Here is an 18,703-nt window from a genome sequence, read left to right on the forward strand (position 1 = left end):
AATCGATTGAGAAGAGTTCTCCCCCCAACAGTAATTGAATGACGAGGAGCCGTATGAGATGCGAATCTCACGTACGGTTTTGTATTGCGACGTTATAGCTGTCAACTATCTCACAACTACACCGAAAAAACCCAACTCTGCCCTACGTAAAGTCGCCAGGGTTCGATTAACCTCCAAATTTGAGGTAACGGCTTACATACCAGGTATTGGCCACAATTTGCAGGAACATTCAGTGGTCCTCGTAAGAGGCAGAAGGGTCAAAGACCTACCCGGCGTTAGGTATCACATCGTTAGAGGAGCCTTAGATGTTGTAGGAGTGAAAGATCGTAAAAAAGGGCGTTCTAGTACGTTGCAGAGCATTGTCGCAACTCGTATCATCACAACGATTCCGTATCAATTGTTCTGATATGTTAAATGTGTAGCCGACCCAACATTGCCAGGCGAACGAAGCCTGCTACTGCAAAGATTGACCATTACCCGTCTATTTGTGTGAAACAAGTTGGTGTCTAAGGTGTTTTACTTCAGTAGGTTAAGTTGAGTTTTACCCAGACTCCCACCTGATTAAAAAAAAAAAGCCTTTTCCTTCCGGAACAGGTTCGGGTTAAGACTACGAATATTTGACGGAGACTTTGCCTACATCTACCGATTGGATCGGGAAACCTACGGACATTACTGGTGAGATAACTGAATTGCAAGATTTTTCCTTTCCATGCCTATTTCTTCTTCCTCCGTGGAAGAGAGGGAGACGGATACTCAATGTGCAAGGATTAAATATGATTTATGTGATGAATAAAAATTGGTTGGAAACCATAGTTATTACCCAATCATATGGAAAGTTGTATTCGACGAAAGTCGCACGTGCAGTTTGGAGGGAGATCCCCCACTAACCGGTGGATCCACTCTACAATATGGAGTGAAGAAGCCGAAATAGTAGCTTAAAACACCGCCGGGAAAAGACATTAAAAAAAATTGGTTGAAGTCTGACGTAGTTATATACTCGTGGTACATCGGAGCAGTGTAGCGAACGAAATTAGAAATATCGAATCGGATCCAATTTATCGCAATCGATTGGCAAACATGCTAGTTGATCGTATCCTGAAAAACGGCAAAGCAAAAAATCACTAGCTTATCAGATTTTTTATCAGGCTATGAAGCGGATTAGATAAAAGACAAATAGGAACCCACTGTCTGTTCTGCGACAGGCACTGCGTGGGGTAACTCCCGTTGTAGTCAGAGAAACCAAACGTGTGGGTGGATCAACTTATCGAGTTCCCATTGAAGTAGTACCTACAAAAGGAAAAGCTTTGGCCATCCGGTGGTCATTGATCGCATGTCGAAAACGCTCAGGTCGAAGTATTGCTTTAAGGTCGAGTGATGAATTGATAGATGCCGCCAAAAATTGTGGGAGTGCCATACGGAAGAAGGAAGAGACTCATAAAGTTGCGGAAGCTAACAAAGCTTTTGTCCACTTCCGTTAGTTTTGCTTAGATGAGATTAGTTCCAATCCACAATCTTTTCGTTGTGGATTGGAATCGGGGCGCAAGTATCGGGGAATCGAGAAACACTACGCAGAGATGGATGAGTGAGGGGTTGACGACTACTTCCTCCTTAGTTCGTCAATTATTCCAATATTTACAATACGTTGGCCGATGCAAAGCTGCGGAGTGCTTCGTCCATGAAAAGGCTTGACGCAGGATTCTTTTTTTAGAGACCAAAATTGATTAGGGGCGTGCATTACCTAGGAGATAAATTTCATTTCTCCCTCTCCCCTTGTTTTAGGGAATCCAGGTTGTGAAATAAGTGACAAAAAATTTTGAGATACGGGGAAAAAGCCTCTGTATCCAAGAATTCTAGAGACTCAATCGATTTTGGTTGACACGGATAGGTTTTTGTGATATGCTACATAGTAGCAGGCTTACTAGCCTGGGGAATCACTAATTCCTTTTTGAAAACCAAAAATTCCCATGACCACAACTTTAGAACGACGCGAAAGCGCAAGCCTATGGGGTCGCTTCTGCGACTGGATCACCTTCACTGAAAACCGTCTTTACATCGGATGGTTCGGTGTCTTGATGATTCCCACCCTACTAACCGCAACCTCTGTATTTATCATCGCCTTCGTCGCAGCTTCTCCCGTAGATATTGACGGTATTCGCGAGCCCGATTCTGGTTCTTTGCTATACGGTAACAACATTATCTCTGGCGCTATCATCCCTACTTCTGCAGCTATTGGGTTACACTTCTACCCAATCTGGGAAGCAGCTTCCGTCGATGAATGGCTTTACAATGGTGGTCCCTACGAACTGATCGTTCTTCACTTCCTACTTGGTGTAGCTTGCTACATGGGTCGCGAATGGGAACTAAGCTTCCGTTTAGGTATGCGCCCCTGGATTGCTGTCGCTTATTCAGCTCCAGTCGCAGCTGCTGCCGCCGTCTTCCTGATCTATCCAATTGGTCAAGGAAGTTTCTCTGACGGTATGCCTCTGGGCATTTCTCGTACTTTCAACGTCATGATCGTATTCTAGGCTGAGCACAACATCCTTATGCATCCTTTCCACATGTTGGGTGTAGCTGGCGTATTCGGCGGCTCTCTATTCAGTGCTATGCATGGTTCTTTGGTAAATTCTAGTTTGATTAGAGAAACTACTGAGAATGAGTCTGCCAATGCAGGTTATAAGTTTGGTCAAGAAGAAGAAACTTACAACATTGTAGTTGCCCATGGCTACTTCGGTCGTTTGATCTTCCAATATGCTAGCTTCAACAATTCTTGTTCTCTACACTTCTTCTTAGCTGCTTGGCCCGTGGTAGGTATCTGGTTCACCGCCTTAGGCATCAATACTATGGCATTCAACTTGAATGGTTACCCATCACACAGCTCTCCAACTTAAGTTACCTTAGGGAAAAGGATCGCTCTGGGCACAGCCAAAGGTTTACTATTCAACCATAATGATTGTCGTCCAAACATCCTACATCGAGACCTCAAGACAGCGAATGTGCTTCTTGACGAGGCGCTAGAGGCTCACGTTGCCGACTTCGAGATGGCGCGGTTAGTGAGTGCATGTGACACATATCTTATTGTGTTGTGTTGTGAGCGCAGGGGACACCTGGATATGTGCCGGTACTACCAGACTCCCAAATGCATAGACAAAGGCAATGTGCACAGCTTCAGGGTGGTTGGTGTTTTCAGAGCTAATGACAAAAAGGCAGCCAACATGGTCGTCGGGAGCGACCGACAAACTATTGAATGATAGCTCTCGTAACCCCTCATATACTATATGACCGCCAGCTTGCCTAACCCCGATAAGCTCAACTCAGATAAGCCTGACTCGGATAAGCACGATAAGCTTAACTCATATAAGCCAGACGGCCAGACAGTGGCTTGCCCCTGACCAACACTACCTAACAAGAAAAGAAGGCACGATAAGGTTTAAGGTTGCGTTTTGCTCGCAGGACTTGTGGTTGCCGTGAAAGGGATAGTGGGTGACAGGATTTAGAAGGGTGGAAATCAAATAAAACGAATCCTTCATCTACTCAAGCTACTTCAAATTTACTTAAAGCACCCGCATCTTCATCTACTAAAGGTACTTTGCCTGAAGCACCTGCATCTTCACCCACGACTTCATCCACTAAAGGTACTTCGCTCGAAGTAACAGCACCTTTCATCCACTAAATCTAGTTCACTCGAAGTACCTGTTCCAGACTCAAAGAATGTACTGTCGAAATCGCGTGCAGGCTTCTTTTCTTTGGTTATATCGACAGAAACTGCAGAGAAAAGACACTTACTTGAAGAATTAGCCGCAGCTCGCGGGAGAGAGCACCTAATAATGGAGGAATTCCGTGGGATTTCTTGCGCGTGCTAAAAGTCGAGTCGACTAAAGGCCAATTCATCCCCTCCCGCAAACCACCTAACCTATAGGTTAGATGATCTATCTCGAAAGATGGAGAAACCCAGTAGAGTAGTTCCAGTCCTGCCCTGAGCATTCCGCTTTCACGATAACTGGTATGGTAGCTTCGCAGAGTGGGTTCGATGATTCATCATCAAATTGTTTACAGAAATCGATGATCAATGTTAAAAAGTACCCCACCCGGGTTCGGTTCATCCAGCCGCTATTTTCTTTTAATGGCGGAGGCAGAACAGGCGCAGTACGACAGGGAGTGGATTTGTAATCTTGGGGAAGGGAAGGGTTTGATTGCGTGCTTGACAAGGCTTTCGCACAACAACTTCTCTGGCACTCTCTCCTCCATTGCGGCGCCCTTTCTTTCATGGCTTAACGTTTCAAACAACAGCCTTTCAGGCAGCCTCCCGATGGGTATCGGCCAATGCAGGACACTTAAACATCTTAACATTTCCTTTAATCAAGGAACTGGCGAAATACCTCTTAAAGCCTTCTTATTATCTACCTTGAACCTCACAACTGCCATAGCTGGTAGTTGCTCAGACCTAACTCTGTTAGATCTCTCTAAAAAATTTATAACAGGCCCAATTCCCACATCCCTCAGCTCCTGCCAAAGCTTGCGCCATGTCAACATCTCCTTGAACTCCTGGAAATATTCCCACCATCTTCAACCAGCTAGTAAGCCTAGAGGTGCTTTCTGTCTCCAAAAACAATCTCACAGGCGCAATACTACCCGATTTTGGGGATTCTTTACACCAGCTTAAGAAGCTGGATCTTTCGGCAACAAGAAGAAACAAGATAATCCCAATTGCCGACTCTGCATAAGCTTGTATTGAGCTTCAACAAGTTCACGGGGCCTCTTCCTGCATCCCTCCCCAACTCCAGTAGGTTAAGGGTACTTGACCTCAGTGCAAATGCCTTCACAGGAAGTATTCCTGGCAAGATCTGTGGTCCTTCGCTCCGCAGATTGCTATTAGCAGACAATGATTTGTCTGGGGTGGTGCCCTTGGTCCTCTTTTTTAGGTAAGTGCTTGCCTTCTTTTTCTTTTAAATCACTAGTTTGATTCCTAAGCTCTATAGCTTGAAGCCTTTCATTAAGCTCTTCACATGCTAGACGTTCAATTCGTAGTTGTTTTTCAATACTTTCACGTGCTAGACGTTCATTTTGTAATTGTTCAAATAGCATCTTACGTGCTAGACATTCATTTTGTAATTGTTCTTTGAGCACCTCACGTGTTAAACGTTCATTTTTATGTTGTTCTTCGACAACCTTACGTTCACTTTGTAGTTGTTCTTCGACAACCTTACGTTCAATTTGTACTTGTTCAAAGACTACCTTACGTTCAATTTGTAGTTGTTCAAAGAAAAGATGTAGTTCAATTTGTAGTTGTTCAAAGAGTATTGTTCTGGCATCATTTGATTGGTCAGCTTGCTGCATGGAGGGCTTAGACTCTGACTGCGGCATGGAGAGCAACGAATCTGAATGCAGTGTAAAGGGTTTAGACTCTGACAATTGCGTAGATAGCAACGGCTCAGCTTGCTTCATAGACTCTGACAATTGCGTAGCTGGCTGCAGGTTAGATTTCATCGGCTTATTTGGTCTTGTCACTGACTTTTCAGATACCTTCAAGGGTAAGGTATCAACCCATATATTGTTCTCATCAATCATGAGGTTTCTTTTGGTTGATGGGTCAATGCCTAGATTTAACATAATTGAGGCTCGGTAAATATTGAGTTTTGGCCAATTAATCTTAAAAGAAGACTCGTAAGTACTTTTAATAACTCGCCCAAGATTATTATATTGTTTTATAAACCATGAAAGGTTGACCTTGTCTTTGGCTAACCCCTTGTTACGAATTATGTTATTAGATTCATCTAAGACTAAAGCATAGCATTTAGGCGCTAAGAAGTAACCCTCTACAATCTTGTGCTCTAGTTTAAGTTTTCCTACCTAAAATTCAATAACTTACTTCATGAAATACATTGCACTGCGGTAGACACCCACGCTATAAGATTTCTTCATCAGTCAAAGGGACTCAGCCAAAACCTATCCGATAATATAGTGGTTAAAAAAGAGGCATCAAGCAAAGCTAGAGTAGGCGGAGCGAAAGAATATTTGTAGCTTATTCGACTGGTATTCATTTCGTTTAATAAGAGGTGGATTGTTAATGCAAGCAAGCAGTCGCAGAAAGAGCCTAGGTCCCCCATTCCTTAGCGACGACATCAGTTTGAGAATGTTAAACAGGTTTTGCATCCGCGAACTGATAAACCATAGGTAGGCATTATTCGCAACAATATTCTCTCCCTCTTCTTCTTCTATGGCAAATGTGCCATATGCAATTAGCAGTTTTATCAACAAAACCAGGCTCGGGTCACAGGTAACCTGAGAGATCAAGTTGACAGTCGGTATTCCTTGAACGAGAGGAGCAGTTAAATAAAGCAGATAATCGCCCCAACCTTCAGGTAATTCCAAAGAGGTTAAGAATACATTTGCTCTCGCCGGGTCTACTGGCTCCAACGAGCGCTTGCCTTGCACCAATATTGTTCGAATGGTTGCAGAGTGGGTTTTCACTTTGTACGCAAGCATGTCAAATTGGTCGTTATCTAGATCTTGAAGCCAGGATATTCCTTTCTGATTCTGGCCCAGATTTGCGCATTATTCATGATGTAAGGTTGCTTTTTGCTACGCAGGTAGTGCGTTGATGTAGTTACTCTCACTAGTTTCTTCGTATCCATAACTTTTTTGCAAGCAAATTGCCTGATCCCAGCACCAGTCACAAATTAGTTTAGGGATTGGATTCCGAAACAAGTTTTTTGCCGCCCACCCTCGCAAACTGCAGCAGCAATAAAGGGCCCACATAATGCTTGCCAAGCAAGCGGAAAAGGTAATAAAATCTTGCATTTAGCCTTTTTCAAGCATCTTTAGGCGATCGATGCACAAAGTATGGCTTAAGATCGGTGCTTACCACGGGAAGAGTTCGGGTTTAGCTCAGCATAATTCCAAACTTAACTAAACTAACTTACAGAGCAAAGCAGAGATGCAACCTTAGCGTCTCTACAACGATATCGTGCCATACTACATCCCTAGCCCTCCAAGATCAAGTTGAAAAGGAAGCCTCGATGTCGGAACAAGCTCACGGGCACGATCCCAGACACTTTGTTTTTTGGTGTGCGTGCGGCCCTTATGCAAGCTCCAGTCTTGCTTCTACCGCTCTTTTTCTTCTTCTATATCAGAGTTACCCTTTGAGTCTTTCACTACATATTTTTCTAAACCGTCAAACACGCATGTTAGGGAAGCAGGCTGGGTTTTTCACTTTACGTTTATGGGCTTATGTGTTTTCTTTTTTTCATTGGGTTCTGGACGCCGCGACCAGAACCCCATTCTTTTAACATCATGATATGCTCAATTCATTCTCTAAGGTAACCAATCAAAGGCTACTAAAGCGCCAAATACAAAAACTACCCGAGCTAATGATAAAGGCAGGAAGACTTTCCGTCCAGGTCTCGTTAGTTAATCATAACGATGTCATAGAAATGTTGCGCAAACCCATGTATGTACAAACGAAAATAAAATAACCTTTATACCAAACCGGATTGAGCCTAGGATTCCGTAGAAACCGGGAAGATCTAAAATGAGTTGCCAACCTCCCAAGAGAGGTAATGTACACAGACTAGGAGAGTGAGGGCGCGGCTCTGTAGCCCTTAGCCCGATACGTGTATCCACACCCTTCTCAAAGAACCGTATGTGACACTTTCGCGTCATACGGCTCCGTCCCGGAAAACACAGGAATATTCAATTTCCTTTTCTTTAACCTATCCTAAAAGGTAAAAGGAGGATCGAAGGGACGAAAGCAAGCCTAGACAAAAGCAGCTCTCTTTACTTTAAAGAAGGCCAAGGACACTCCACTCTGCAAAAGGGAAAACGCCAAGCGTTGGATGCGTCGAGATTTACTTTTGGCCTCAAATTTATTGCATTACCAAAATAATAATAATATTCAAGCCAAGTCAACTTGCGTATATAGCGCATCTACACCAGGTCCTCCTTACATCTTCCTTCCCGCATAATAGCTTAGACCGGTAGTCACGTTTTCGGAATATCATATGTACACCTAATCTAAGGTCTCGTATGCGTCCCCCTTGTTTAGACCCTTTCTCGTCAGGAACTCTGATCTAAGCTTCCTAAGCTCTATGCTGTTAGGAAACTTGGCAAGGGTCTCGCCTTTTCCATTAACTATATGCAAGTCTTTGGAGTACTTTGAGATTCTTTCTCACGCTGAGGATTTATATTTATAGGCAAGGGTAAATATAGTAGACCAGCGAATCTAGTAGTCGACAATTGCTCGGACTTAGTGAAAGTTATCACGACACTTATAATAGGACAAAAAACCTCTTGCGACGCTCGCGAACCAATTGACGATGTATTCGTCGCTGACGTCTGTTAAACGGGCCATGTAGATTGGATAGGCCCTTTTCTAGCTGACGATATCCCAATCCCGAAGTCTCTAGAATATTCTCCTCATGAGCGCCCAAATCTATATAAGTAACTTGCTAAGAGATCCTGCCTATTTCCAGTGCCCCCGTTTTTTTAAGCTTTTCTGACCTCTTAGTGCTCTAAAAGTATCTAATGAAGACATCCAAACACTCAACGATTCGTCTAATCATAGGACTGCCTATTAAACATCTAATGGCATGTTGCTTCGACCTGGAATATGCAAGATCTCTTTTGATCTTTACTAAGTGTCCCTGGTGGTCTTTTATAATACGCTCCCTTAAGAACTGACCCTTGCCGTTTTCAGAGTCTCCGCTAGTTAAAGCTCTGCATCCCGTAAACTTCCTGTTTCTTTTCTCTTCTTCGTTAGCTACCAAACTAAGATACTCTTCCCCAGGTCTTCTGACTTGGAATAGATAGCGGAGCGTTAGTAGGGAGCTGTGAGATGGATACGGTGCTTTATTCTCCGACGCTTCTCTAACCCTCGCAAAAATCAAGTATTTGAAGCCGGGACTCTCTAAACAATCGTACCAGGGAATTCCGTCGTCCCTGCAGCTATTTCCGTGAATTTTGCGGAGCCTGTTTCAGGGTTTAGATCAAATTATGGAAAGTGAGTGATACGTTCCCAGATTTTCATTATCAACTCTACAAGACCAACGATTCCCAGTCAGAAGTCGTCGGCATGTCAAACATAACAGATCCTAATAAAGTCTAGGTCACTGGAGTCTATAGGGGATAGCTCCTGCTTGCGAGCCAGGCGTCTATGTTCCAACTTGATAGCTAGTCTTGCCTCCTTATCTAACGTCATCTGGCCATGGTGGTTTCTCACGAAGAACGCGTGGAGCTCTCTATCTCTGGCCTTTGTTCATTTCAAGGGGAAACCGTTGGCTTTACAAATGAAGGCATGAAGGCTTTATTTTGGCTCTGCCTCGACTTAGAGGCCCAAAAAACGAAAACCGCCTCTTAGCGTTAGAAGAGGGAACGGAAAGGAAAAAAGGGCAAGGAGCCGCTCCCCTCCCAAGTCAGGGAAGAAAGGGAAGCAAAAAGGGGCGAAGCCAGAAAAGTGCAAAGCAATTCCCCTAATTTCGGGGGTCTGGGATGGATTTTCGGGGAATCTATTGGACCTCCTGATGGAGGTCCGAAAAGAAACCGCTTTACGTTATATGCATTTTATCTCCACGATGGCTTTGTTGCCTGGAGAGTCAGAGTTAGAGCCTACTTCTTTTTCAGAGTTTATTTAGTTCTTTTGACTCGTTATTCCAAAGAAAACCGATCTTTCTTTTTAAGCCTCCGGAGTTTCGTGTTCCTACCGGATCCTTTTCATCTCCCGATCGGGCTTATATAAGTAAATATTGCACAGTAGGGGTGATAGTACACTGCCCTGTGGGACCCTGGAGGAAAGGCCAAAGGGGAAAGTTGGCTTGCTTGCTTTCCGGCCATCTTTTTTGTCTCCGTAAAGTTTAGCAGAAAACGGTTTGTAAGCAAGGTTAAATAAATTGAGATCGTTGATTTCCCCTTTCAAGATTGAAGTAAATCAATGTCAGTTAATGGTGCCAAAACACTTCCTAATGTCAAATTCCAAAAACCAAGAAGTTCTAGTCCACTCTGTTTTGATCTATTTCGAGGCTGAGTGGCAGCTTTAACTTAAACGAAATCCATGCAATGTATCTAGAAACTAGGGTTCGTAAATAGATTCAAGTACCGCCCCTATTGCCCCCCAAAGAATTTTGTCTTTTGGTAGGCTACTGCTATGAGCAGTTTAAACTTGCCTGTTTTTTGCAAAAAAATTGTCGGTCCGAAGAGGAATTGATAGAAAAGGCCCTAAATACAATTTCCAATAACGAAATAGGCAATACCATCACTTCTCTCGCGGGCTCAGGGCGCTTGACAAAAGGCGGGTCTTTTTCCGACCATTCCAAAAAGATCCCACAAGTTTTTAAAAATGAACCCTCTTCGCTGGGGGTTAAGTCGCAGTTTCCTAGTCTAAACTTAATTCGCTTATAAGATGCTAGTAGCAGTCTTTTGTTTGCAACAGTTCTGAGTACATGGATGCGCTTTGTGTCTTGCCTTAGTGATTCGTAGTGCTTTGCGCTTCCGGTGTCTCTTTTTGTTGGTGAGTTATTTTCTCTAGGACTGGAATGATTATCCTTGTTTAATGAGTTTACATTTATCCCTAGATATCAGGTACTGCTTTCTTCCCCGCTATCTTTGTAGCTGTTACCTGTAATCCATGCAAGTGTGTCTGCACCCCCTGGAGAGGACGAAAGAGGATTTATCAAAGCAACCCTCCCTGGTTCCAGACCTAAGAGCGCACTTTTCCATATGAGCATTTAAGAATATAGGTCTAAGGAAGAGTTACGGGATACCCATTTAATATATCCCCTTAATCTTAGATAAGTCGTCCGATGGGTTCGCGGCTCATTGCTATGCCTACACACTAGGCTACCCCTCAAAGAAAGCTTCACGATACCTATTAATTTTTAGATCGTCGCCCAAAGAAGTTTACTGCACAAGGCCCTTAAGGGGACGCTGGCTCTTGCAGAGAGCGAAAGCTCAACGAATGTCGGATACAAAGCTCCGCACCTCATTAAGATCATATTAGCATACTCTCCTAAAAGAAAAGTAGCAAATCCCATTAAGAGATATTCCGCATTATGGCCCACGACTGATTCAGCCTCTGCTTCTAGTAAATCGGATAGAGCCCAATTAGTTTCTACTAGGCAAGAGATAAAAAACGGAATCAATACAAGAAACAAAAGAATGCAAAACCATATCTACTCTTACGCTACGACAATCTCACTAAAATTGCGAGGACCTACACAAGTTAGTGCAGTAATAATAATGAGACCAATAGATACTTCATACAAAACCATTTAGACAGCAAATCATAATACTCCTAAGAAAGCATATTTAGAATAAGGAGTGAAGCCTTTCTACCAATCAACAAGATCATTGTGCGCCAAGTCCTCTCCAAACCATACAAGCACGTCGCCGTGCATATGGCTCTCCACCCCAACAACTTACGCAAGAGACCTACGTTTTTATGTTCTATTTGTTTCCAAAAAATACGATTGCGAAATCATCGATATTCCCTCCGTAGAGGCACATTGACATGTGGTTGGCGGGTAAGGCAAAGCCCCTCTTCAAAGCCATACGTGATAGTCTATTACTATCTGGCTTTTTTTTTTACTCCGTTGATTTAATAGAGAGAGGCTCGACATAGTTCCAGGGGCTCGGTTCGTTGTCTTTTTCTTTTTTGTCATTTGGAGTGGAAAATTCCAACTCAGCGCCCTCGCTTCGTACCCTTCCGTCCTGTTTAGGTTCAGTTCTGGCCCTCTTTGAGTACACCTGTGGCAATCGTCTTTGTGGTTTGTTTAAAACTGGGGCAAAGCGAACTGGACGTTACGGATCCAGGTCCTGTGATCCGGCCTTAGCCCTCGCAGATCGATTGTTTGGCAGCTAGGCTATATGTTCTCCCTTTGAATCTTATGATACGTCCCGTTCTTTCGGTTAAAACTAACCGGAGATCCACCAAATGACGATCGATTCTATTCCGCATTGAGTTAGATTTCAAGGATTGGATTCGTGAGATTCGAGTTCGCAGATTGCGTTGAGTAGAATCCGCCGAAGCTAGGCAAACATCCAGACTCCTTTCCTGCTATTAAAAGAAAACAGAGTGAAAAAGAGATACTTTCTTTTCTTCAAACTAGCGTCTTCCCTTCACGGGGCTGGGCCCCTTTTAAGTACAGCGGGTACTATGAGTCCTCTGACTACCTGCCATCTGGTTGGGTTTCGCCGGTATCACCTACGGCTCTCATCCCAGATGATATGTCCCGGAATGCAGTAAATCGGGATGTCGTTTAGTCTCTTGTCCCCAAGAGGATAGGTAATGTGTTTCCATGCAATGGTTGCTCCAATCTTACCTAGCTGGCAAGCAATCCCAGCCAGCAAGAAGCAAGACAGCATACAGTCGTTCGCTTTAAGATAAGAGATGCAGGGAGAACTATAGGTCATTGGCAGGAGAGTTCGATTCGCTAAGACAGCACCTCATCCTGATCCACAAGGAAAGGTTCCACATGGTGTTGTTAGGTACTCTTTGGGAAGAAGAGATCGACTCTTAACCATGCATGCACGCTTTTATGGCATGCTCTCCTTTTCTTCCTTCTTTAAACGTATTCTTATCAAAAAGCGGCTTTAGCCTTTTACACAAGAACCCCCTATGTTTCACGAGTCAAGCTTGTTACTAGTTCTGTTAAAGAGCCTTACACCCTGTATGGATAGAGCAGATTGTTTCGCACTACAAACAATTTAGGGCGTACTACAGGTGGCTGAACGGCCGCCCTACTAGACCAACCCACTATAATAATACCATAAACCCCTAAGGAAGATATAGCAAATGGATGGAATATACCTACATTTGAATCCAACAATACCATACCATAATCAAAAGGTGTAACGGCCCAAGCAACCAAACTTAAATAGGGGTCAGTTAATGCTATGCTGCCCTCCAAACCGTATGTGACAATTTTTCATCATACAGCTTTCACTTAGAACACCTCAATTGAATTGCTGAGAGTATCACTGTTCTGTCCCTTCTGTTTTAAAGATACAATTGTTCCTTATTCTTAACGCATACGTACTGGCTGCCAACGTTGAATTAAGGTTTGTTCTAACTAGTTGCCTTCGCGGCTCGGCCAGGTTGCTGGCATTTCTTCTTTGCTACTATGCAACCTCTGAGGCCGCGCATCGTTTACTAGACAATGCAAAGCGGTTACTTCCCGTGGTTACTCTTCTCTTGTACATTTGCCCTTCGAGAACAGAGTAAGCGCTACACACTTTCTTGCTTCGCCCCGTCAGAGCACCCAATGGTTACAGGTCCTTGCGCACCTGTTTAATAGTTCAAGTCAATTCCTATGTTTGCTTGTGGCTTACTGTCTAGCAACCTTGACCGCTTCATGTGGAAGTCAAAGCTTTCGCCTAGATTGGGGGCCCTAGATTACTCCGCTCCGTTGCACACATATTGACGTATTCCGTTTAAGATACGTAGCCCTTACTTGGGCAGTAGGTACGTATCAAGTAAGTCAATCTAACCTTTCTCGCATCAGCTAAGGGACACCATCGAAGGGGGCTAGGCTGTCTGTCCTTCAGGGAACCTGCTTTGCGCTCCCGGCTTCGCCTCTTTTTGTTTTCGACTAATCGCTTGTGAACTCGATGGATTATTAGCCCAAGATGTTTATTGTATTAGCTTTTTCAAGCAAGTTAAATATCTATGTAGAAGGGTCTTCCTCTATTACGAAAACAAAAACAAGAATGAGCCTCACACGATGCACCGTAGATGTAATTACTAGAGCCATTACAAAAAGAAAAAAATTAGCATTTGGAGGTAAAATAGGTTCTTTTAAAATTGATTTCAAACCATCCACTAAAAGTTATAACAACCCAAATGATCCCACCACATTAAGACCCTTTCAACGTTACATGGAAGCCATGACTTTGCATTCAACTGACACCGGAAAGTCTACTCCTAGTAGAAATCATATAATGATTCCAAAGATTTTAGCTAAAAGATAAAGGATATATAGCAAAGATACATCGACAGCCAATCCCTATCTCCACATATAGCAAAGATAGTAAGTTGCAGTGCCTAAAAACCCGATACCGCCTCCAAACAGACTTAAAGAGAAAAGAAAAAGGTTAACTGTTTCAAAATAGTCCGTTTTATTCCCTCTGCCTTATTTTCGTTTGAAATGTAAGACATATTCATGACAATTTTACGTTTCTTTCTTTTTATCAATTAAGCATCAAGCTTATCATTAGGGAAGACCCAATGATGACACGCGGCCAAACGCCAAAGTAATTTGCGTAACCGGAACTAGAAAGGCAAGCAAAAACTCTTGCTTAAGGAATCAAGGCATGTTCTATTCAATAGTTCCGGCTGCGGTTTCCTTGATAGCTGAAAGTTCTCCGAAAGTATGAAAAGAATTTTTTTGGAGAAACCTGTAATGTAAATAGGAGGTTTACTTATTCCAAATGATGAAGAAACAGAATCTCATTGGCATGGAAGGTACAGTTACAGAATCTTTACCCAATGCCACGTTTTGAGCGTGTTCGGATAATGGATGTCAAGTTTTGACTCATATATCGGGGAGGATGCGACGCAGTTATATAAGAATACTACCAGGAGATAGGGTAAGAGCTGAACTGAGTCCCTATGATCTTACCAAGGGACGCATCATCTATCGCCTTAGAAGTAGGCATACAAACAATAGTCAGTAGATTTCGGTATCAGTTTAGATTTTCGGCAGTTAACCAAACCACTTCTCTTGCCAAATTTCCTATCTTGATTAGATCGAAGAAACATGTAGCAAACCTACAGGTAGATTTACCCAATTAATTCAAGGTTATAGATACGAAAATCCGTGCTTCCATTCGGAAAATATGTAAAAAATGTCGATTGATTCTACGACGTAGACGAATCATGGTAATTTGTTGCAAATCAAAACATAAACAGAAACAAGGATAATAAATATTTATATCTGAAAAAGAATATTAATTAAACAGAGCTTCCCAATAAAAATAATTAATTAATTATATCAAGTCAAATAAATCGAGAAAAATTCGTTCACGTGGGGGAAAACGCGGAGTTCAAAAGGGAGTCATTCATATACAGGCGTAGAGCTTTGTCACAAGAGATTGAAGGGACAAGCATAACACGTGAAAGATTTTGCGGAGTCGTGCACGAGTATTCCACAATAACGGGTCTTCAAGAGACAATACATGATGCTTTAGTTAATCCGAAAGAGATTGTGCTTAGGGGCGATTCAAAAGAAGATATTCAAGAGGCGTTTTCATCTGTAACAGGTCCTAAAGAAGTAACTGCGAGCGATCTATCATTACCACTTGGCGTCGAAGCAATTGACAATTCGCAATATATAGCTACCATTACCCAACCAATATCTCTAACTATTGAATTAGAGATTGAAAAAGATTGCGGATATCGTATAGAAAATCTAGCGAAATCCGGAAAGGGACAATTTTCCATCGATGCTGTATTTATGCCTGTCCGAAACGTAAATTATAGCATCCATCTATTTGGAAGTGGTAGAGCGACACAGGAAATCTCATTCATTGAAATATGGACTAATGGTAGTCCGACACCACACGAAGCACTTAGGAAAGCTTCTGAAAAACTCATGGACTTGCCAACCACCTTCTCGTATGTAAGGGGCGGAGACGTATCTCTCTTCGAAAATGGCGAAGATTCTCTTGCTTCCTTTGCCTCCTTGAAAGTTTATAAAAGGTGATTCCCTTGCCTCTGCTTCCAAAGTAGCTTTTGCCTAAACATTTTTAGATTCCTTTGCCTTTTTTAGAGTTTCTAATGATTTTATGGCTTTGTTAAGCACATCTCTATGTTTAAAAGCATAATAATAGAATAAAAAAGGCGTTCTTTAAAAAGATCTACTAAGAAGCAGAAACACACTACTGTAAGCACCAGATGAGTAATAAACAGTAATGAAACCCCCCTAACCTAAAAAAGTTAGTGGTTGGCTTGTTTTGTTTGCCCTAGCGACACCATTAAGAGGACTGGGTGATTGTGATTAGAGATCAATTCACTGTCGCTTCGAGTACACGACGAGATTACGAAACCTGTCATGGCGATAACATGGTAATTTAGAAACAAGGCATGTATGAGGAACTATCAATGTCTACGGTTTGCGTTGGGATTGCCCTTCGGCACTTCAGGGCTCAACCAATTAAACTCTCGGTGTCTACGGCGTTAGAATGAACTTCGTGCATCCATTTATTTCTACAGAATTACCAACGCTAGACTGGACGTATTCGACCATGCGCCCAGATTATGCAGGGAAAACCAGCGATACTTTTTAAGAGCAAAGGGTACAGGAACGTAGTGGCGTTCTCAACTCATTCCTCTGATCCCAGTATAAATTGAATCGGCGAGAAAGGTTAACCCAACCCTGCTTGACACTTTGTGCCCCTCGCTCCCTAGTCTTGGCATAGGATTTAAAACATCCAAAAGGTGGGCTATAGGAAAAAGCATAGGGAACCGCTTACTTTAAATAAAACAAGAACTGAAAGAAAGAGGACTGAACATAATACCGGGTGGAAGATACATGCTTTACCTTGCAAGTTGTGAAAGCTTTCTTCTCAATAAGAGTGAGAGTTAGTGGTATATAGCTTTATCGAAGCCCGAAATGAAACGATGTTGCACTGAAGAGGACTCGAACCCCTAACTACCTGGTTCGAAGCCAAGGACTCTATCCAATTGAGCTATCCGTGCGGGGGGGTTGGGTCAAGGAAAGCCCAACCCTGGAAATGTTTTTTGCGTTATTTCAAAATGAGTTTACGTAATTAAAGAAAATTAACTCAATTAAAAGACAAAAAAGTCAATCTTTGTCGTTGATGATCTCTAGGTTGGTTACCGAATAATTTAACCATCCCTTCCCTAAAAGAAAGTAATTACTTGATATATGTAATCCGTAATATTCGGATTCAGTCGTCAGCTGTGGTTTTTACCCTCCCCAGGGTGTCCGCTCTGCCCGTGAGACGGTTTTTTAACCACGACGTCTACGTTTAAGTTTAAAGGCATTCCTTTTACGAATCCGGCTTCTAAGCCTATGGAACTTAACGAAAATCTGGACAGCATCCCTGGCTTTATTATGAATGGCTTGGATTTTATCCGCCTCCTCCTGCGAAATAGTTATTTCTATTTCTGGATTCAGCGGCATGTCTTGCTCAACAAAAACTACTTCTGGAGTCGAAGGCAAGAGCTCAAACAGGGCTTTATACATGTCAATCAAAGGTTGCGCCTGGGAGACTATTTGCGCGGCATAATGCGCTATCACTTCCTGGGAGAAGGGGACCTTCAAGAGGAGTTCTATGCCCTCTTCCGGGGACATGCTTAAAGGGAGAGATACCCCAAAGATGAGCATCAAGCCAGGAATAAGGTCCTTATGGAACGACGTGAACAGACGGGAGTTTGCCTCCTTAAACTGTACCGAAATCTGAGCCCATTCCTGCATTGTGTCTTCGCTGACAATGGAGGGGTTTAACTTGGCAGAGATAGAGTTTACTAGATTGTTTATTTGCGCAGGCTGCAGTTGTGAAATGAATTTATAACCGTTCTCAGCGCTGGGCAATCTGCCTTGTTGGCAGGTTTTAAGTATTTTATCACAATCTTGCCAAGTTTCAAATAAGATTGAACGGCAATCCGCTTCCTTTAGTTGCATAAACTGTGAATGTGAAGGCGCTTGAGTTACTATTGAAGAACTACTAGCGCCCATATTCATACAGTATGTTGTTTCAGCAAACCCAAGCCCAATTAGATTTAATAAAATTAAAAAAAGAGCAACAAACAAGAATACCTTTCTCAACGAAAGAAAGGAGAGATATATGGTGAGGTTATTAAAAAGAAAGTAGAGATATATGTTGAGGTTCTTACAAATAAAGGAGAGATATATGGTGAGGTTATTCAAAAGAAAGGAGAGATTTCTGGTGAGGTTATTCAAAATAAAGGAGAGATTTCTGGTGAGGTTATTCATGTTTATCTTGTTTTCTTTTTTTAAGATACAAATAAGATTGAAAAATCCATCGTCAAAGCAAACAAGGCAATAGCTTCTGGTAAGGCAAAGCCTAAAGTAACATAACCAGATTCTCCCCCTGATCTTTTTCGTCTTTTCTAACAGGCAAGCATCAACAAAAGGGCCTTTCCATACGAATCATGCCATAAACTAATTTCTGTGTTTCCTCACTATCGCTCAAAATCCACATTTAGTGGGCCTTCCCCAGGGTGACACTGAAGGTCTACCTCCTTTCATGCGCCCTTCGCCTCCTTCATAGGGATAATCAACCAGATTCGTGGCAACACCTCGAACAAGGGGACCCGGGCCCACTCGTTTTTGAACTTCGACTCCCTTTGCACCCTGCGAAGACTTACTCCTTCTCTTTCTTTATGCAGGCCAAACTGTAGTTTGCTTCTTTATTCTAGAGGGATTTTTATGGGAAACACCTTCAATTATCAGTACATATGGTTCATTGGGGAAGACCCAATGATGGCATGCGGCCGAACGCCAGAGTGATTTGCAGGAACTGACTGCTAAGGGCCCGAGGGGCGAAGCTCTAATCCAAATGGGATAGCTATAGCTGTAGATTTTGATGGCGTTCATTTAATGTTCGCTTTCGTTTCTGTATGCTTGTGCCCCCTCTACGAGTTCTTTCAGCTGCTGGATGAATATCTCCCGCGGCAAGCCCGTTCGGACTAAGGCTTCTTGAAGCAGTGCTTCTGCCTGCGTTTGTTGCC

This window comes from Adiantum capillus-veneris, chromosome 11, assembly GCF_014529385.1.
Source record: "Adiantum capillus-veneris isolate H3 chromosome 11, ASM1452938v2, whole genome shotgun sequence".
In the NCBI taxonomy this organism is placed as follows: Eukaryota; Viridiplantae; Streptophyta; class Polypodiopsida; order Polypodiales; family Pteridaceae; genus Adiantum; species Adiantum capillus-veneris.